This window comes from Cajanus cajan, chromosome 10, assembly GCF_000230855.2.
Source record: "Cajanus cajan strain Asha chromosome 10, NIPB_CcT2T_4, whole genome shotgun sequence".
NCBI classification, from domain to species: domain Eukaryota; kingdom Viridiplantae; phylum Streptophyta; class Magnoliopsida; order Fabales; family Fabaceae; genus Cajanus; species Cajanus cajan.
Genome location: NC_138526.1, coordinates 8,760,213 through 8,781,606, shown reverse-complemented (window position 1 = coordinate 8,781,606; position 21,394 = coordinate 8,760,213). Strand labels below are relative to the sequence as shown.

At 40.5% G+C, this 21,394-nt stretch overlaps 1 long non-coding RNA gene and 1 other non-coding gene across 2 annotated transcripts; one reads left to right on the top strand and one right to left on the bottom strand.

Moving 5' to 3' along the window:
• Positions 1–2,461: 2,461 nt before the first annotated feature.
• Positions 2,462–5,047, bottom strand: LOC145952774 (uncharacterized). Its single transcript, XR_014430267.1, has 2 exons — positions 3,917–5,047; positions 2,462–3,350 (listed from the first exon to the last, which is right to left on the bottom strand). It is a non-coding gene; the product is annotated as an uncharacterized LOC145952774 (long non-coding RNA).
• Positions 5,048–15,768: 10,721 nt separating this feature from the next.
• On the top strand, positions 15,769–15,875 carry LOC145952959 (small nucleolar RNA R71). Its single transcript, XR_014430464.1, has one exon. It is a non-coding gene; the product is annotated as a small nucleolar RNA R71 (small nucleolar RNA).
• Positions 15,876–21,394: the final 5,519 nt, after the last annotated feature.

Below are 21,394 nucleotides of genomic sequence, written 5' to 3'. Positions count from 1 at the left end.
GGCTTTTTCTGTTGACCGCTGTCATACACAAGCAATTTTTTCTATTTTTTCTATTTTATGCAATTGCCTCATGATAAGGTCTTTGAATGTGCAACTAATGTGTGTGTGATGCGCCAAATGCAAGTTTTATTATTTAATGTTTTTAGAAAAATGAATGGCTCTCCCTATCCTCCTTTTCTTGGAGGAATTTCTGTCATCGACGTGAGGGAATATTTTTGTGAGCCTTTTATGCAGGAGATTACGGATTTTATAGGAACCCCTCCAACTTTCTTTATTGACCGATTATTAAGGAATTTCATACAATTTTTTAGAAATACCAATTTAGAGGCATAATCACATGGTCAAGAGAGGAAAGAAATGAATAGATATTTTATTAATATTCACAAGTGTTTTTACAGAAAGATATACAGAAGGAATTTCTGAAGAATGGCTGGCCAGGGTAGGCTATATACATTTTTGGCTTAAACAATTATATCTGTAATTGTCGCTCTTCCCGTTCCCTTAATCGCTTCGGGTGAGATGCCTGAGCCAGGAGTGTAGATGCTGCAAGACGCTCGCTTCTAGAAGATAATCACTTGAACCGCCTTTCGGTTTTCGATTCAAGTGACCGTTGCTTGCTTATTTTATACATCTTATTCTTTTGCCCCTAACTTTTGCCTAGGACGTGTCCTAGCGGGGATAATTTTGCCTTTATTTTGCCTAGTACCCTTGTACTGGCGGGCTTTTTATTTTGCCCTAACTTTTGCCTAGGACGCCCTTCTTGGGTTTTCATCCTAGCGGGCCTATGCAAGCAACATCTTCAAGCATAGTACTTCTTTACCACGTCAGTGTTGACTGGGTATCGAAGTACTTCTCCATCCATGTCTGTGAGGATCAATGCTCCTCCTGAGAAGGCTCGTTTTTCCACGTATGGTCCTCCGTGATTTGGGGCATACTTTCCGATTTTGTCCTTTTGAGTTGGTAGCAATTTCTTCATTACCAACTCTCCCTCATGGTAGACTCGAGGGTGGACTTTCTTGTCAAAAGCCTTTTTTGATCTTCCTCTGATAGGCTTGACTATGGCATATGGCGTTCAGCCGTTTTTCTTCAATGAGGTTCAACTGGTCATACCGGCTTTGAACCCATTCTGCTTCGGAAAGTTTTGCTTCCATGATTACCCTTAGGGAAGGTATTTCAACTTCGACGGGTAGCACTGCCTCCATCCCATAGACGAGGGAGAATGGAGTAGCTCTTGTAGATGTGCGTACAGAAGTCCTATAACCATGGAAAGCGAAGGGTAACATCTCGTGCCAGTCCTTAAATGAGACAACCATCATTTGCCCTATTTTCTTGGTGTTCTTATTGGTTGCCTCGACTGCCCCATTCATCTTTGGCCGATATGGGGAAGAATTATGGTGTTGGATCTCGAATTCTTGGCACAGTTCTTCCACCATTTTGTTGTTCAGATTAGATCCATTATCAGTGATGATTTATTTCTCCATGCTTCCACTAGATTATTCTAAAATCATTTGGGACAAGAGAGAAGAGAAAGGAAAGATATTTTTGTTCTGAAGTTTGTGTTTTAGAGAGGATTTATTTTTCAAAAATGGTTTTTGTAAGAATGGATGGCCAAGGTAGGCTTATGTGTTTAGGCTTGTTTGATTAAACACTTATGAAGTTAAAAAGTCGTGTTGTGATTTGACAACTTGGATAGCTTCCCTTGAACCTTTCTTTTTGAATTCGGTTCATGGTACCATCATGGATTTATTTTTGTTTTTTGATTGTCCTTATTTTTTGCCTAAAACACCCTTTTGTGGCGTTTTAGCGGACCTTTGTTTTTGTTTATTTTTGTAACCCTAACTTTTGCCTAGGTTACCCTTTCGTGGGATTCCTAGCGGGTCTTTTGCTCTTATTTTTGCGCAGTCCCCTTTTTTGAGTTTCCTGCCGAGCTTCTTTTATTTTGAAAGATTTCTTTTTACCCATGATGGCACTTGTCAAGGCCAAGGGAAGGTGCTCCAAGTCGTCACACACACCTCCACATGAAAATGATGTGGGTTTATTATTATTAAGATGATTTTAACCTCATTCATGTTTATTCAAACAGGGTTAAAAATGATGTGGTTTAGAATTTTATTATAAGCAAGGAAAGAAGCAATGAAGAATGATTTTATTATAATCATAGCGGAAACATGTGTCCTTATTTCATCACTGATATGGGTCCCAATGTTGACCTCTTATATCTCTCGGCCATGCCCCAAATTCACAGTCTCCAATTTCTCTTGACGAGTTGGAGTAAGCGAGCTTCTCGTTCTAGCAGTCTTTGCAGATCCGGAGAGATGGTCTCCTCATCACTCTCCAACTCAACCCATTCACTTTTGGATCCCGGTCAGAGCGAACAATTACAGACATAATTATTTTATTGGTTCTGTTTAGGTTTAGAATTATTAATGTTAATGGGGAAAGAGAGAAAAGAACAAAAGAATGATACGTGAAAAATGCCTCTTTATTGATATGTATTAAAACTGTAGAAAAACCCTTATTTACATGAAAGGTCCTCATGATCTCGGGTACTGATCATGAGTCCCAAAAAGAAAATTAAGGAGGGGCCCTATCGTGGCTTGCCCTTCTCTCTACTCCTGCTTTGGCAGAGGGTTCTTGCTCACGTCGGGCGCTGTCGAATCGAAGGTGACCTACCCAGCATCAATAAGGTCTTGGACCTTATATTTGAAAACTCTGCAGTTCTCCGTTGAGTGCCCCGGTGCCCCCGAATGGTATAGACATTTATCTTGTGGATTGTACGAATCGGGGTAGGGTGGATCCATTTTCTTTGGTGGAACATAAGCTAGAAGACGTGCTTCCACTAGCTTCGGCAGGAGGTCGCTATATGTGGTCGGAAGTTTATCAAACTTCCTCACAGGGTTGTGTTGCGACTTTCCTGACTTCGAAGTGGAAGAAGATGAAGAAATATTTACGGCATTGACTCCTCCCTCCTTCTTCTTCCCGTAGGTCTTCTTGGCTTCAAATGATTGGGAAAGCCCAGCTAGCTTCCCACTTTTAAGTCCTTGTTCCACTCTCTCCCCAATGGTGATGATGTCCGAGAAGAGTGTTGTCGTGTTCCCTATCATCTTGTCATAATAGGGACCGGTCAACGAGTTTATGAATAAGGACACCGTCTCCTTATCCAACAGCGGGGGCTCTATCTGTGCCGCCAACTCCCTCCATCGTTGGGCGTACGCCTTGAAAGATTCATCATTTTTCTTACTCAAGGCTTGAAGATCTGACCTATCGGGTGTTAGGTCGATGTTGTATTTATAGCGCTTGAGAAAGGCGTCGGCCAACTGCCTCCATGTGTGTACTAGATTTCCATCCAGCTGCATATACCAATTGAGTGTGGTTTCAGCCAAGCTCTCTTGAAAGTGTCGCCACCGGCCCAAACGGGCCTCGGCGGTCGCGAAGACGGTCGAGCTCGCTTTTTATTTTGGTTTTGAAAATGTATTGGATTGTTAGAACGACTTGTTCTCAAACTGAGACCTTGTCGATCTTATCCAATTTATTATTGAAAGAGTCTCACCAATCCATATTAATCCCAAGCGGGACCCTCCATGGATTAGTGGTTTTCGTAAAAGGAGGGTTCGTGGAGTCGCCACCAATGTTTTACTCAAAACATTGGAAAAAGGGATAAGGCAATTGATTTTATAAATCAACTTTGGCCATTACAACCAGAGTTGGGTAAGGGAGTCGGTTACGCGTGGGGAAGGTGTTAGCACCCCACAACGCCCCTTTCGGGTTCCCTATGACAGATTATTTCTAAAATAACAGCGTAAAATTACTAAATTACCCCTATTCATTCTAAGCAATTATAAATTAACTATCTACATGATGACAGTTTAAATATGCACACAGAAAGCAGTAAAAGGAAGGATTTTAAGAAGAAAACCTTTGAAGCGTGCTTTTATATATTTCGTAAAACTGGGAAGCTTTTTGGCGTTCCCTCGCTCTACAAGCCCGCTCGCTCCCTCCTATAAAATTTTGACTACGGAAATCCGGAGGATTTCCCTTCGACTAGGTTCGAATCTCCAAGCTAAGTGCTCGGAATTCCAGAACTTCGTCGGATCGACTCCCAGAGAGATTTCTAGGGCAGAACACTGCTCAAAAACCCCAGAATACTCAAGGAGGGAGTCAAAACTGAGTGAAAAAGTGTGGAGGAACGTCCAAATGACGTCCTATATATAGGAGTGAGGCGCAATACGGCCTATGACATCAATACGGCCCGTACCAAAATTTTGAACTACGGTACGGCCGTATTGAATTTGGTACGGCCGTACTGAAGTTCAAAAACTTCAATACGGCCGTATTGAGTTCAGTACGGCCGTATTGTAGTTCAAAATGTTCAGTACGGCCGTACTGAACCTCTAGGAGGCCGTATTGATCTTCAATCCTCCCACATTCTTATTTTAAGCTACTCTAAGACCTCTTAACCTACAGACAATCATCCTAAAGTCTTCCAGGGTCTTCTAGGAGTCCTTTTGGCTGACTTTCCTTCAGTCTTTGAGAGTCTTCGAGTCTTATTTCCGACCCGGACAATTTTAGGGGTCTACAGCTGCCCCCCCCTTTACTTGGTCAAACGGCCTTTTAGTTTACCGGTTGACAAGTAAAGGAGTTGACCCAATTGTCCGGGTGATATGCCAACCTTCTGACTTGTAGCGTCTTCCGGTGGAAAATTGGTTGAGTAGCCTCTCCAGGTTAGCCTCGCTAGACGCCCTAGCTGGAAGCTGTGAGTACAACTTCACTCGCTGCCCGAGTCGGAAGTTGCGTACCTCCGTGTTTTCTGAACACTTTGGTACAGAGTTTGCCCTCTCCAGGGTGAGTACCGTCTCTCCAGATACAACTTTACTCGCCGCCCGAGCCGAAAGTTGCATACCTCCGTGCTTTCTGAACACTTCGGTACTGAGTTTGCCCTCTCCAGGGTGAGTACCGTCTCTCCAGATACAACTTTACTCGCCGCCCGAGCCGAAAGTTGCATACCTCCGTGCTTTCTGAACACTTTGGTACTGAGTTTGCCCTCTCCAGGGTGAGTACCGTCTCTCCAGATACAACTTTACTCGCCGCCCGAGCCGAAAGTTGCATACCTCCGTGCTTTCTGAACACTTTGGTACTGAGTTTGCCCTCTCCAGGGTGAGTACCGTCTCTCCAGATACAACTTTACTCGCCGCCCGAGCCGAAAGTTGCATACCTCCGTGCTTTCTGAACACTTCGGTACTGAGTTTGCCCTCTCCAGGGTCTGCCTCCGTGTTTCTGATCACTTTGGCAAAGTGAGTTTGCCCTCTCCAGGGTCTGCCTCCGTGTTTCTGTTCACTTCGGCATGGCGAGTTTGCCCTCTCCAGGGTCTGCCTCCGTGTTTCTGATCACTTCGGCATGGCGAGTTTGCCCTCTCCAGGGATCTGTGATTGATTTGTCTCCACAGTCCACGATGCTGTTTCGACGGTTTGATTTTGATTTTGATGCCGCTGAGGGCTGGATAATGCAGGGATCCGTCTCGGGGATATGCAGTTACTCATAGGTTCTTGTGTCCCAACTTTGCATTGTATGGTTGGTGCCCATTGAGGAATTTCTGTTTCCTTGGGGTGTAGACACAAAGATGCTCTTTTTGAAATGAGCGATGCCTTATGTTTGGCTGACGTCCTGTTGACGTTGGTGGAGTATCCCGGTTATCCTTATTCGGGTGACTCTTTTTGACTTTTCTGGTTTTGTAGCCTCTGTGTAGGCTGTTATCCGCTAGGGATGTTGACATGTTGATTTTTTGACTGGCCTCTTCTGTTAGGCAGATAGTCTTGATGTTCGATGTTTTGGCGGGATGCCAAATTCCGCTTTGGGGAATTTTATTAATCTTTTTGATTTTCTTCCCCTTTTGTGGGGATGCCTCTTGGATAGGCGATCATCCACTGGGGATTGATGTTGATTGGCCTCTTTTGTTAGGCAGATCATCTTGACGTTCATTTGTTAGGCTGAGAGCCAAATTCCACTTGGGGAATAGTTTATTGGTCTTCCTTTTGAAGAGATGCCTCTTTAGTAGGCGATTGGGGATTTGAAGTTTTTATTCATCCCAGAGTATTATTTAGAAAGCCTCTTCAGGCTTAGCTTCACTCATCGCTTTTGAGTTGAAAAGCTATCCTCCATTGGGGAAGTTTAAAGTCCTTAGACATTTTTCTTGGATGATCAGGCCTCCTTTGGGGATTTCGCTGATCGCATTCTGATAGCTTTCACTGGGGAATTTGGCCCGTGAGTGTAAGCTTGAGATATCTCTGGGGAATCGAGCCTTTCTAGGCTCAACTATTCTGAAGGAAGAGTATTGTTTCTGCGAGCCTCTCCAGGCTCAATTATTCTGAGGGAGTATTCTTTCTGCGAGCCTCTCCAGGCTCAATTATTCTGAGGGAGTATTCTTTCTGCGAGCCTCTCCAGGCTCAGTTATTCTGAAGGGAGTATTCTTTCTGCGAGCCTCTCCAGGCTCGATTATTCTGAAGGAGTATTATTTCTGCGAGCCTCTCCAGGCTCAATTATTCTGTCTGATCGGGAGAGTATTATTTAGGAAGCCTCTACAGGCTTAGCCTCAATCAATGCCTGAGTCGGAGAGCTACTTTCCACTGAGGAAGTCTGAAGTCCTTTGACTTGGATATATTACTTGGATGATCGTACTTCCTTTGGGAGATTTTGACGATCTTGCTTTGAAAGCTCTTGTTGGATATTGGCTTCGTGAGCTGAGGTTCCCTTTGGGGAGTATTATTTCTGCGAGCCTCTCCAGGCTCGATTATTCTATACAAGCTGTTTGTTGCATTTTCTGTATTTTTGCCTTTTTCGTTTTCGGCTTTTTCTATGTTTTGCCTTTTTATTGGTTACGGCTTTTTTTCGTTTTTGCCTTTTCTTTATTGGTTTTGGCTTTTTCTGTACAGAAATGTCTCAGTTATTATGAGAGAGTATTATTTCGGCGAGCCTCTCCAGGCTCAATTATTTTGAGAGTATTATTTCGGCGAGCCTCTCCAGGCTCAATTATTCTTAAAGAGTATTATTTCGGCAAGCCTCTCCAGGCTCAGTTATTTTGAGAGTATTATTTCGGCGAGCCTCTCCAGGCTCAGTTATTCTGTGGGAGTATTGTTTCGGCAAGCCTCTCCAGGCTCAGTTATTCTGAGAGTATTCTTTCGGCAAGCCTCTCCAGGCTCAGTTATTCTGAGAGTATTCTTTCGGCAAGCCTCTCCAGGCTCAGTTATTCTGTGCAATCTTGTTTGTTGGATTTTCTATATCCTTGCCTTTTTTCATTTTCGGCTTTTGTTGACTGCTGTCATACACAAGCAATTTTCTATTTTTTTCTATTTTATGCAATTGCCTCATGACGAGGTCTTTGAAAATTTCTTTATGGCCAATACGGCCGCATCCATTTCAGTACGCCCATGTTGAGTTGAAATTTTGTTCATAACCCTGATTTTAGTATGGGTGTACTGAACATGGTACGGGCGCATTGTTTTTTCTGAAATTTATATTTTTTATTATTTTTTGTTTTTTCAATAAACAGAGAATAAGTGATCTTCCAGTACACCTATCATCTGTATGCATGTATGCAGTATGATGCACCTAATTCTATTTGATCCTTTTTTCAAAAGAATTAACCGATGCGTTTTTGTGTTTGGATTTTGCCATTCCTCCAGACGGACTGTGCTCTGCCGATTTCTGTTACCGAGGAATGATGCATATTTGATTTTGGTGTCATCAACCAAATGATTCTTCCCTTTCTTTAGAAAATGTGTCAACCCTCCTATTGACCACTATATCTCCATGTTTCCACTAGATTATTCAAAAATCGTTGGGACAAGAGAGAAAAGAAGGAAAGGGTATATTTTTCAAAAGTTTGTGTTTTAGAGGGGATTATTTTATTTTTGAAAAATTGTTTTTGTAAGAATGGCTGGCCATTGGTAGGCTTATTGTGTTTAGGTTTGTTTGATTAAACACTTATGAAGTTAAGCACATCTTTGTTATTAATGATTGTGCTTTGACAACTTGGATAGCTTTTCTTGAGCCCCTTGTTGAATTCATTTGATGGTACCATCATGGATTTATTTTGTTTTTCTGTTTGTCCTTATTTTTGCCTAAAACCCCCTTTTGTGGCGTTTTAGCGGACCTTTGTTTTTTGTTCATTTTTGTAACCCTAATTTTTGCCTAGGTCACCCTTTTGTGGGATTCCTAGCGGGTCTTTTGCTCTTATTTTTGCGCAGTCCCCTTTTTGGGTTTCCTGCCGAGCTTATTATCTTTAGGATTTCTTTTATCCATGATGGCACTTATTGATGCCAAGAAAAGGTGCTCCAAGCTATCATGCACACTTCCACATAAAAATGATGCGGGTTTATTGTTATCAAGATGATTTTAACCTCATTTATGCTTATTCAAACAGGGTTAAAATAATGTGGTCTAGAATTTTATTGCAAGCGAGAAAAGAAGCAATAAGAAATAATGAAGAATGATTTTATTATAATCATGATGGAAACATGTGCCCTATCGAGGCTCGGGGGTCGGGCTGTCCCCGAGGAGTAATCTCTAATAGTCATCGGGTTTACACATCCCTATCGGAAGGAGGAGAACACTTGATGACGACGACCGGCCTTGACGCTTGTGAACCGGCCTTCCTAAAGATCTGGCTTAAAGAACGTCGAGAAGGATCTTGATTCCTCTTCGTTCTTTGATCTTTGTTAGGGTTGTATCCTAACCCTTGTTTCCCCGGATTATCCTTGATAATGGGTAGCTCCGGGATTCCTTGGGAGTCCTTGCCTAATCCTTGTCCCGGCAAGTATCCGTTCTTGGTGAGCATGGAGGCTACCTTCTTCATTTCTCGGGGAAACATTTCGACATCGGCGATTTCCAATGCTTGGAAGGCGGTTTCTAAAGCTTCCTCCGCTGCATCCACGTAAGATATGGTGGATGGTTTGCTGATGAGTATGTCATCTTCAGCTTGCACGGTCACCAGTTTGTCACCCACGATGAACTTGACTTTCTGGTGGAGCGTAGAGGGTACAGCTTTCGCATCATGAATCCAAGGTCGGCCGAGGAGACAGCTGTATGCGGGAGTGATGTCCATCACTTGAAATTCGACGTTGAAGATAGTGGGTCCAATTTGGATTGGAAGATTGATCTCTCCCACCACTTCTCTTTTAGATCCATCGAAAGCTCGAACGATCATGTTGCTTGGGCGCATTTGGACTCCCTTGATTGCCATCTGATCGAACGTTCTTTTTGGCATCATGTTCAAGGAAGATCCATTATCTACCAAGACTTTTAGCGATGTGATACTCCTTGCACTTTATAGAGATGTGCAAGGGCTTGTTGTGGTTTGATCCCTCGGCGGGGATTTCTTCATCGATGAAGGTGAGGTGATCATTAGCCTTGATGTGACTAACAATCCCCTCAAACTCGTCTTGGGAGATAGTGTGCGACACGTATGCCTCGTTCAAGACTTTCAACAGAGCTTGCCGATGCGGTTCGGAGCATAGGATCAACGACAACAGAGTAATCTTTGCTGGCGTCTTATGAAGTTGATCCGTGATGGAATACTCGCTCTGTCGGATATATTTTAACAGCTTGTCTGTCTCCTCCTCGGATTCCTTATTTTCCTCGGTTTTTTCCTCTTTTTCTTTCCCTTTATTCTTGGGAGTTTTGTCATGAAGATCTTCGGGAGTGTAGATCCTGCCACTCCTAGTCATGCCCCCAAGTCCAGCGATGTTGGAGATATCGCTGTCGACAGAAGAGTGGATGTCGTATATCCACGGCACAGCCTTATTTGATTCGTAGGGGAAAGGTTTTGGAGCGGTGATCCTTAATGGTGTCGGACCTTCCCCTTTATTCGTCTTGATTACCAACAACGGAGTTGATGTGCGCTCGCTTGGCGCGGTTGTTGGCTTACACTTGATGACGAACGGCGTGCGATCCATTTTTGAACATACGCATCGATTTAATCCTTTCTTTTTATTTATGTTTATTACTGAATTACTAGGAGGGATGTATGAAATGAATGATTCCTAGATCCCTCCATGATCTATATGCATGAGATGATGATGTTGAATATGCATGCATTGTGTTTATTGAACTAAGCATTATCATGTTTTTAGGATTTTCCTAAGATGATGCATGATATTGCTTGGTTTGGGTAAATACATATTTTTTCTTTTGAATATTTTGTATCTTTTTTTGTATTTTTTGGGTGAAAAGGGAAACTACCTATATGAATGCAATGAAGGTAGATGTTAACACCATGTACTAGAAGATCTTTATTTCTATTTATTCTTTTTATTTAAAAAAGAATGTTGTATGTTTAAAAGGTGCAAATGTATGCTCATACAATGTCACATAAAAATGCACAAACAATTCACTCATCCACGAACAGTCACGAGCGAATCACGAGGTAGGGGTCTCCTGCAGAAAAGTGCATATTCAAGGAGGTTCTAACTTTTCTCACTTGGTCTGAGGCCCCCAAGGTGCCCCCATTATAGGGACCCAATTCCTCTCGTCGTAGGTCGATGGAAAGTTCCAACGCACCGTCGGACTCAAGTTCATGGTTATCACCTTGAGTGATGTTTTCCGACAACGGTCTACGGGCACCTATAGACCCATTCGACAACCGGCCGTACTAACATCCACTCCCTATGGTTAATCACTCATGCCCCCGGGTATAGAGGGAACTGTTGTGTGCAAAGGTTTGTGTGCAGTTTTTATTTCAAACAATTGCGGAATTTAAACATACAACAGTTATTTTAAGCCATATAATAAATCATGTTATCATACAAGCAAGGGGTAACGAAGTAATTTTTAACTATTATTTGTTAAAAATAATCTGTCACTAAATGGGACTGACTCTCGAGGCTTCCCCAGTGGAGTCGCCATCTGTCGCCACCGACCCAAACGGGCCTCGGCGGTCGCGAAGACGGTCGAGCTCGCTTTTTATTTTGGTTTTGAAAATGTATTGGATTGTTAGAACGACTTGTTCTCAAACTGAGACCTTGTCGATCTTATCCAATTTATTATTGAAAGAGTCTCACCAATCCATATTAATCCCAAGCGGGACCCTCCATGGATTAGTGGTTTTCGTAAAAGGAGGGTTCGTGGAGTCGCCACCAATGTTTTACTCAAAACATTGGAAAAAGGGATAAGGCAATTGATTTTATAAATCAACTTTGGCCATTACAACCAGAGTTGGGTAAGGGAGTCGGTTACGCGTGGGGAAGGTGTTAGCACCCCACAACGCCCCTTTCGGGTTCCCTATGACAGATTATTTCTAAAATAACAGCGTAAAATTACTAAATTACCCCTATTTATTCTAAGCAATTATAAATTAACTATCTACATGATGACAGTTTAAATATGCACACAGAAAGCAGTAAAAGGAAGGATTTTAAGAAGAAAACCTTTGAAGCGTGCTTTTATATATTTCGTAAAACTGGGAAGCTTTTTGGCGTTCCCTCGCTCTACAAGCCCGCTCGCTCCCTCCTATAAAATTTTGACTACGGAAATCCGGAGGATTTCCCTTCGACTAGGTTCGAATCTCCAAGCTAAGTGCTCGGAATTCCAGAACTTCGTCGGATCGACTCCCAGAGAGATTTCTAGGGCAGAACACTGCTCAAAAACCCCAGAATACTCAAGGAGGGAGTCAAAACTGAGTGAAAAAGTGTGGAGGAACGTCCAAATGACGTCCTATATATAGGAGTGAGGCGCAATACGGCCTATGACATCAATACGGCCCGTACCAAAATTTTGAACTACGGTACGGCCGTATTGAATTTGGTACAGCCGTACTGAAGTTCAAAAACTTCAATACGGCCGTATTGAGTTCAGTACGGCCGTATTGTAGTTCAAAATGTTCAGTACGGCCGTACTGAACCTCTAGGAGGCCGTATTGATCTTCAATCCTCCCACATTCTTATTTTAAGCTACTCTAAGACCTCTAAACCTACAGACAATCATCCTAAAGTCTTCCAGGGTCTTCTAGGAGTCCTTTTGGCTGACTTTCCTTCAGTCTTTGAGAGTCTTCGAGTCTTATTTCCGACCCGGACAATTTTAGGGGTCTACAGAAAGCAATGAATTAAAAGCTTTTCATTGGTAGCATATGCAGCCATCTTTCGGCAGTACATGGTGAGATGACTCTTGGGGCAAGTCGATCCCACGTACTTTGGGAAATCCGGCACTTTAAATTTAGGAGGAAATTGGATGTCCCTCACTAAACACATGTCGGCGGCATCTTTAATGTCAAAATCATGCCCCTCCATAGCCCTTAGCCGATCCTCTAGGGCGTGGAATTGTTCCTTTGAAACTTCGGGCTCTTTAATCATAATTTCAGCCCCAATAGGTATGGCGTGCGGAGGCTCTTCTTCATGCACCTCCTCTTCCTCATGATGATGGGACTCATGGTCACTGTGGTGAGACCCATGTACATTATGGTGACGCATGAGTTCCATCATTTGCGCCATTTGTTCTTTGAGCTGTGAGAGCTCGGCTGTAAGCTTCTTATTTTGGTCCTCCAGCGCTTCCATCTTCTTGATTTTCTGTGCGCGTGTGAGGACAGAGAGATGACCAGCCACTTTCTAAAAATGAATATTTTAATCTAATTAGTTTAATTATGGTATGAATACACTCTTGACATGAGCTTGATAACCCTCCATCTTTAAGGCGCTGCCTTTTTAAGATGAAGGTTTATCACCCTCCCTAGCCTATGATCTCTCCCCAACGGAGGATCTCAATAGTCATGGGTCCCTTTTACTCACATCGAGAGGGTATTGGTGATCCTAAAATGAATAATTGATGAGGATGCATGAGGTCTTATTGGTAATGATGTACATGCTCCTCACTTTTATTATATTTCCACACATGGTCTTTCCTCTCATGTCATGGTATTTTCATGCATGGGGATTATTCTTTAGACCTTATCATGAGGTTTATTATTAATGCACAAACAATTGCACATAAGCATTTACACAAACAATTCACTCATCCACGAACAGTCACGAGCGAATCACGAGGTAGGGGTATCCTGCAGAAATGGTGCATATTCAAGGTGGTTCTAACTGTTCTCACCAGTCCAAGGCCCCCAAGGTGCCCCCATTATAGGGACCCAATTCCTCTCATCGTAGGTCGATGGAAAGCTCCAACGCACCGTCGGACTCAAGTTCATGGTTATCACCTTGAGTGATGTTTTCCGACAACGGTCTATGGGCACCTATAGACCCATTCGACAACCGGCCGTACTAACATCCACTCCCTATGAGACAAGGTATAGAGAAACTACCAGGATCCTTAAGTTTTTTGGGCAAATTATGATGGATCAATGTAACAGTCTCTCTATCATCCAATTTCCTTCGGTTAGCTAAAAGATCCTTAAGAAATTTAGCATATGTAGGCATCTGTTGTAGAGCTTCTACAAATGGAATGTTTACATACACTTGTTTGATCATATTTAAAAATTTTTCAAATTGTCTATCAAGTTTAGTCCTTGCTAACCTTTGAGGAAAAGGAATTGGAGGGTGATAAACAGTTTGAGGCTTTGATGAAGATACTTTTTCTTTTTCTAATCTCTCTTTTTCAGGTTTTTCAACCATAGGAGAAGCGTCTTCATCAATCTCAATATTATCATTTTGATTAGACACAGGTCTGTCTAATTTCTTCCCACTCCTTAAAGTAACAGCATTAACATTTTCAGCTGGGTTTGCAACTGTTTTACCTGGGAACTTACCTGGAGAATTGTTTGAACTAGGCATCAACTGTGCAATTTGATTTTCCAGCATCTTGTTGTGGAGAGTAATATTCTTGTCGCCACCGGCCCGAAACGGGCTTTCGGCACTCGCGAAGGATGGTTGGACTCTTTTATTGTTTAAAAATGTGGATTGCTAGAATGACTTATTCTCAAACTGAGACCTCGTCAAACGAGCAATTTTATTAAAAGGCTCACCAATCCATGTTAATCCCAAGCGGGACCCTCCATAGATTAGCGGTTTTCATAAAAAGGAAGGGTTCATGGAGTCGCCACCAATGTTTTACTCAAAACATTGGAAAAAGGGATAAGGCAATTGATTTTATAAATCAACTTCGGCCATTACAACCAGAGTTGGGTAAGGGAGTCGGTTACGCGTGGGGAAGGTGTTAGCACCCCACAGCGCCCCTTTCGGGTTCCCTATGACAGATTATTTCTAAAATAATAGCGCAAAAATTACTAAATTACCCCTATTTATTCTAAGCAATTATAAATTAACTATCTACATGATGACAGTTTAATATGCACACAGAAAGCAGTAAAAGAAGGGATTTTTAGAAAAGAAACCTCTTGAAGCGTGCTTTTTATATATCAAGTAAAACTGGGAAGCTTTTTGGCGTTCCCTCGCTCTACAAGCCCGCTCACTCCTTCCTAAAAAATAATTTTTGACTTGGAAATCCGATGGATTTCCCTTCGACTTAGTTCGAGACTCAAGCAAAATGCTCAGAACTCAAAAACTTCGTCGGATCAACTCTCCGAGTGATTTCTAGGCAGAGCACTGCTCAAAAAAACCCAGAATACTCAAGAAGAGGGTTAAAACTGTGTGTGAAAGTGTCAAATGACGTCAAATTGACGTCATATTTATAGGAATGAGGCGCAGTACGGGCTATGGAATCAATACGGCCGTATTGAAATTTTTGAACTTCAATACGGCCGTATTGAGTTCAATACGGCCGTATCGAAATTCAGAAATTTCAATACGCCCGTATTGAGTTCACTGCGGCTGTATTGAAGCTTCAATACGGCCGTATTGATTTCAGTACGGCCGTATTGAAGTTTCAGAAACTTCAATACGCCGTATTGAGTTCACTGCGGCCGTATTGAAGCTTCAATACGGCCGTATTAAGTTTAGTACGGCCGTATTGGGCTTCATTCCCTCCACTTCCTTATTTTAAGCTACTCTAAGACCTCTAAACCTACAGATAGCCATCCTATGGTCTTCTAGGAGTCCTTCTGGCTGACTTTCCTTCGATCTTTGAGGGTCTTCGAGTTTTATTTCCGACCCGGACAATTTTAGGGGTCTACAATTCTCAACCTTGACAGCAAGGTTTTGAATAGAATTTGCCATTGAATCATTGGTCTGTTTTTGATTAGTGACAAAATTCTCCATAAGGTTTTCTAATCTTGAAACACTTTGTTGAATTGAGGGTGTCTGTACTAGATTTCCTTCCCCATTAATGAAGTGATTGGACGGACGGAAATTAGGTTGCTGATTGCTAGTTCCTTGAACTGGGTTATTCTTCCAAGAAAAGTTAGGATGATTCTTCCAACCAGGGTTGTATGTGTTGGAATATGGATTACTCTTCTCTCTTCGAGGAGTGTCATAGAAATTATGAGAAGCTGCCACCTGTTCAGTAGTATCTTCTTTTTCTCCAGTAAAAATTGAGGTACAATCTACTGCAGTGTGCCCTTGTTCCCTACAAAGGTCACATACTTGATTTGTAGCCACTGAATTAACCTTAGCTTTTTCCATCTTGTCTAATCTTTGATTAAGAGTATCAAATTTTGCTAAGAGTAACTCAATATTGTTCACTTCATATCGCCCCGGAGTTCCTTTCCTTGCTGTGACTTCTCTTTCACTGTATTGGCTGTGATTTGAGGCTACATTTTCCAAAATAATCATGCAGTCATTAATAGGTTTCCCCATGAAAGATCCTCCAGCTGCTGAGTCTAATATCATGGTGCTTTGTTGGTCCAATCCTTCAAAGAAAAATTGGATGGTAAGCCAACGGTTGAAGCCATGTTGTGGGCATGCTTGAAGATATCCTTTGAACCGCTCCCATGCTTCATAAATAGTCTCTCCAGTGCCTTGTTGGAAATTAGTGATTTTCTTCCTCAATTCTTTAGTTTTAGAAGGAGGAAAGAATTTCTCTAGAAAAGCTCTTTCACATAATTCCCAAGTTGCTATCTTTTCTCTAGGCACTGTTCTCAGCCACACCTTTGCCTTATCTCTCAAGGTGAGTGAGAATAAGCGGAGTCGCATTCCATCAGAAACTTCATCATCAAATTGCTGGGTCTCACAGATTTCCAAGAACCCCTCTAAGTGGTCATTAGGATCTTCTGATGGTAGTCCTCCAAAGGTGTTCTATTTGAGCATATTCACCAGAGAAGCTGGTACAGTAGCTCCAGTTTGCATCTCCCCTCCAGGTATCCCACGAGCTACGGGTGCAGAGTAATCCCGAAGCGGTAAATTATCTCGTTGTGCAGCCATGTCAAATTCTCTAGAAAGGTTTCTTTTCCTTCTCAGGAGAGTTCTTTCAATCTCAGGATCAAGTGGTGTTGGTTTCCCAAGACGTAGAGATCTCTTTTGCATTAACCCTAAGGCACTGCAAAAAAAAAAGAAAGTGACCCGTGAAATCTTGATGGAATCATGCCTAGGAAGGCAAGAGGTGACATATTGAAGGAGCCAAGAGGAGTTGGCTAGACATGAAGGTTTGGGCCAGTCAGGGCCCAATGGGCCTGATGGGCCTGGGAAGGCCCAAGTTGAACTTTTCATGGGCCATATTTTGTTATAGCTATTTTCATATGTTTTGTATACATCATGTTAGTATAGGTATCATATATTTTGGTCTTGTATTTTGGACCACATAGAGTAGCATTTTAGGTTTTAGGCTTGTTGGGCCTAGTTTTGGGCTTCATGGGCTTTTGGGCTTTTGGTACCCAATATTGGGCTCATTTTCATTCTTGTAATTTTTCCTTTCCATTGTAATTGTTTGACCAATGTAATTAGGTCATTAGAATAGGAAAATACAAGGAATACTAAAGTATGCTAATTAGGTTAAACTAGGTTTAATTTGGAAGCCATTTAAGTTACATTTGAGTCACATGTTTTGCACCATTGGTGGCTGAACATGTGACACTCAAATTAACCCTAAATGACTCTCAAATCAGACCTAAATGCACCTTGGTACCTAAATTTTCGGACTTACACATGTGCACCAAAGTTTGAATTCAAATTTCAAATTTGAATTCAAACTTTAGGCGCCAATTTGTGTAGCTTTGGTTTAGGTGCCTATGTGCTTCATTTCCGTGCATACTTAAGTCCTCCCTTCACATTTTTGTATTCACTTTTGAGATTAATAAAATTGGAGAGCTTATTCAGCCCAATTTTCTCTTGAGAGTCACCAAAATTTCTCACATCAAAAGCCATAGGAGAGTTCATCTTTTCCTTCTCTTTGAAGTGAGGAATCCTTTGCTCCTTAAGCTTGGATGCTTCCATCCAAGGCTTAAGCCTATTCCAACCGAGAATCATCCTTCTTCAAGTGTTCATAGCTGCGGATTCAAGTCTCCTTTGAAGAGATCCAAGCCTAGGCAAATTCAAGGAGAAGAATATCCTTCACTTCTCCTAGTATTTCCATCATTTTTGGTATCAAAGCAAGGTTCTTCTTGGAGATAAGTTCTCTTGTGTTTTGTCCGATTATTTTGCTGTTTGTGTACTCTTGTATGTCTTCTTTGAGTTTCTATTCGGATCTAATTGTTTTGAATCAAATTTGTTCCATAGATCCATTGTTTGATTGTTCTTGATTTCTTCCACAATCAACTTGTTTAGGACCTATTAGCTTGTGCTTGTTTTTGATTTTAATTTTGAGTCTCTCCATTCCTAATATGTGTCCGTGATTGGACTGCATACATTGCATTTAGATTTTGGTTTTTAATCCATGTTTTGTCTTAGTATGTTTGTGTAGTCCTTATATGTCATAAAATTCCTTGAATAGCATGTTGATCTAATTTTTGTTTTGAGTTCATTGTTCATTAATTTTGCTCTCGGTCATTGTTCATATGTGCCTACCTATATGTGCTTTTTCTTTTACCTTATTGTGTTCATGATTTGCTATTAGTCCTAGCAAGTTTCCTTAGAGTTAGGTTTCCATTGTGTTCTTAAAGTTTTCAAATCACTTTCCATTGAAAAAAATCTTACAAAAACATTTATGATTCAAAATTTCAAGTACTTCTAGTGCATTATCTTTGGATTCAAGTTTTTAAAAAAAATATATATACATTAAGGCTGGAAAAACAGAGTTAAAACAGAGCCTAAAGTGTTCAAAAGATCAAAAGAAAAGAGTTCATAAAGAAGCCAAATCAAAACCTAAAGATTAGTGCACTAGTTTCTCAAGTTTACTTGAATTTTGACCTAATTTTTGGCTAACTTGTAGTCTCGGTTTCTATAGCTTGGAATCATAGAAAAATTTGAAACAAAAGGCAAATATACTCTCTGGACTCTTAACTTGAAACTGGAAAAAGAAATAATAAAAAAAAAATAGAGAAAGCAAATTAAAAGGAAAAAGCCGAGAGGTGTACATTGGTGAAAAACCTACTTGATTCCTTGTTATTGTTTTGACTACTATTTTTGCTATACTTATCCAATTGCTTTCAAATTTTTTTTGTTTTGTTCATCTACTCTAGTACCTATCTAGGAACATTCCTAACTGAGTGCTAGCTTTATTTGGAGTCTTATTTTCCAGTTTTACTTGTTGAACCTCTTTGAGTCTTGTCATATATACATATTACTCTTAACTTTTGGTATAAGCTTTTCAAATTGTGCTTCTATTGCTTGTCTAGTTTTCTTTCAATAATTTCCCTGTGCTGGAAGTGGCCTCAAATCCTTGCTCAAGGATCAAGCATTGCTCAACAAAGAGTAGGAAAAGTTTGGACACTAAGACCTAAAAATTTGACCTAAATTAGTGACCAAAACTTCTCCTAAACTTCCTTCACTTGAGTGACCATTCCTTTCACCTTGTGAGGCAGCCACCATTAACCTCTTTTGTTGTGATTCTTTGCAGGTCCAGGAGCATCAAATTTGAAGGATTAGTGGCGGATTAAGACACTTAAACAAGTGTTAGAAAAGTTGAACACAAAAACCGTCACTAATTGGTCACCAAAACCGCCATTTATTGCTTTCTAGGCTAGTTTAAATTTTGCAATCTCACTTGTATTTTAAAATCAATTTGTAAAGCTTGGAGGGAGTATTAAGAAGCTGGTCAGGTATATCTAACTCCTTGTTAGCATTCTCACGTGTAGTACTAGTGGAAGTGGCTTGAAAATTTCATATGTTTCAAGCTTCCACCTAGGGCAAACCGACTAGTTGATTTATCCTTGCTTCTTTCAAGTGTTTGAACTTTAATTGTGTTTACTTATTTGCTTAAATTCGTCTAGACTTGTGTAGATTTACTTGCTCACGTTTAGTTTAGTCTCAAAAAACAAACAAATTGTGAAAAAGCATTCAAAAATTTTGTGAAAAGTTTTGGGGAATTGGAGATACCACAAAGGAGTTTAGTGATTTCCACTTGAAAAGGCTTGGTTATTAAGTGGCTCTTTGTAGCTCACCTCCCTTGATAGTGCAACTTGTACACTTAGACTTCCAAGTGTTATTTTCATTCCTAGAAAATACCAAAAACATTTTATAACTTTTTGCATAGCATATACAAAAAAAAAATTCTTTTGTTTAATCATGAGAAAATATTTCTCAAGTGGTAGTGAATTAAGCTCTCCAAAAGGTTTTTCACATTCTACTCAAAGGCTTAAATCACTAACACCTTGGACAAAGCAAGAAGCTTTAAAAAAAGAAAAAGAAAAACTTGAAAAAAAAGCACAAATTGCAATTTTAGAGGAAGAAATTCACATTATTAAACAAAAGAGAGAAAAACTTTTAGCAAAAGAAAAATTGAGAAAAACAAGAGAAAAAGAAAGAAAAAAGGCATTGCTCTTAGGGAAGAGTAAGGAGGAAAATAATTCCTCTAAAGGACTTGTGAGTGAAGAGAGTTGTTCTACCACTAAAAATCATTTACAAAATACTCTCTTCATAAATAAAGACCTTAACTCTTACCCTAATCTTACCACTAGTCATGAAGTAGAGATTCAAGAACAAATCATTCTAAAGAAAAATGAATCTCAACTTCAAGATGTAGTGAAGAAGGAGTGGACTACATTTAGTTCCACTTCTTGTGCTACTTCCTTGGAGGTGCCCAAGGAAGATAGCCTTCCTCTCTTTAGGAATCCTTCTACCATAGTTGTTCTAATAAAGCACCCAAATTTTGGAATCTATTGTTTGATAGATACATCTTGTCATATTTCATATTCTATTTTTGATCTTATGGGAAGTTCATCCTTATTTGAACTTAATTTGCACCCTTCCCTACAAGACAAAAATAGTTTATATGAGTTTTCAAGATTTTCCAAGACATTTTATCTACCAAACAATATGATTCAAAATTGTTTAGGACGTTTTCTAGTATTCTTTTCTTTATATTTTAGGAAAAGCCTAGGCTACCATTTAGGGTATTTTAGGCAAGATATTGTAGTGTTTAAAAGTCATTCTTTTCATTGTCTTAGTCATAGTGTTATTACATTCTTAGGTTTTACTTCTAGGTTATGCTTAGGAGAGGAGCCTATTTCTACTTTTAGGGAGTCTAATTTTGATAGTTTATTTTTTCTTAGGCTAGATATAAGGACTCCTCTTAGGATCCATAATCCATTTTCTCATCATAAACATGTCACCTCTTATACATGGTTTGTTGTGTATGTAGGTGATGTTTCTTATTCCATGCATCCTCGTGATTTGAGGACAAATCCTTTTCAAGAGGGAGGGGATGATGGAATCATGCCTAGGAAGGCAAGAGGTGACATATTGAAGGAGCCAAGAGGAGTTGGCTAGACATGAAGGTTTGGGCCAGACAGGGCCCAATGGGCCTGATGGGCCTGGGAAGGCCCAAGTTGAACTTTTCATGGGCCATATTTTGTTATAGCTATTTTCATATGTTTTGTATACATCATGTTAGTATAGGTATCATATATTTTGGTCTTGTATTTTGGACCACATAGAGTAGCATTTTAGGTTTTAGGCTTGTTGGGCCTAGTTTTGGGCTTCATGGGCTTTTGGGCTTTTGGTACCCAATATTGGGCTCATTTTCATTCTTGTAATTTTTCCTTTCCATTGTAATTGTTTGACCAATGTAATTAGGTCATTAGAATAGGAAAATACAAGGAATACTAAAGTATGCTAATTAGGTTAAACTAGGTTTAATTTGGAAGCCATTTAAGTTACATTTGAGTCACATGTTTTGCACCATTGGTGGCTGAACATGTGACACTCAAATTAACCCTAAATGACTCTCAAATCAGACCTAAATGCACCTTGGTACCTAAATTTTCGGACTTACACATGTGCACCAAAGTTTGAATTCAAATTTCAAATTTGAATTCAAACTTTAGGCGCCAATTTGTGTAGCTTTGGTTTAGGTGCCTATGTGCTTCATTTCCGTGCATACTTAAGTCCTCCCTTCACATTTTTGTATTCACTTTTGAGATTAATAAAATTGGAGAGCTTATTCAGCCCAATTTTCTCTTGAGAGTCACCAAAATTTC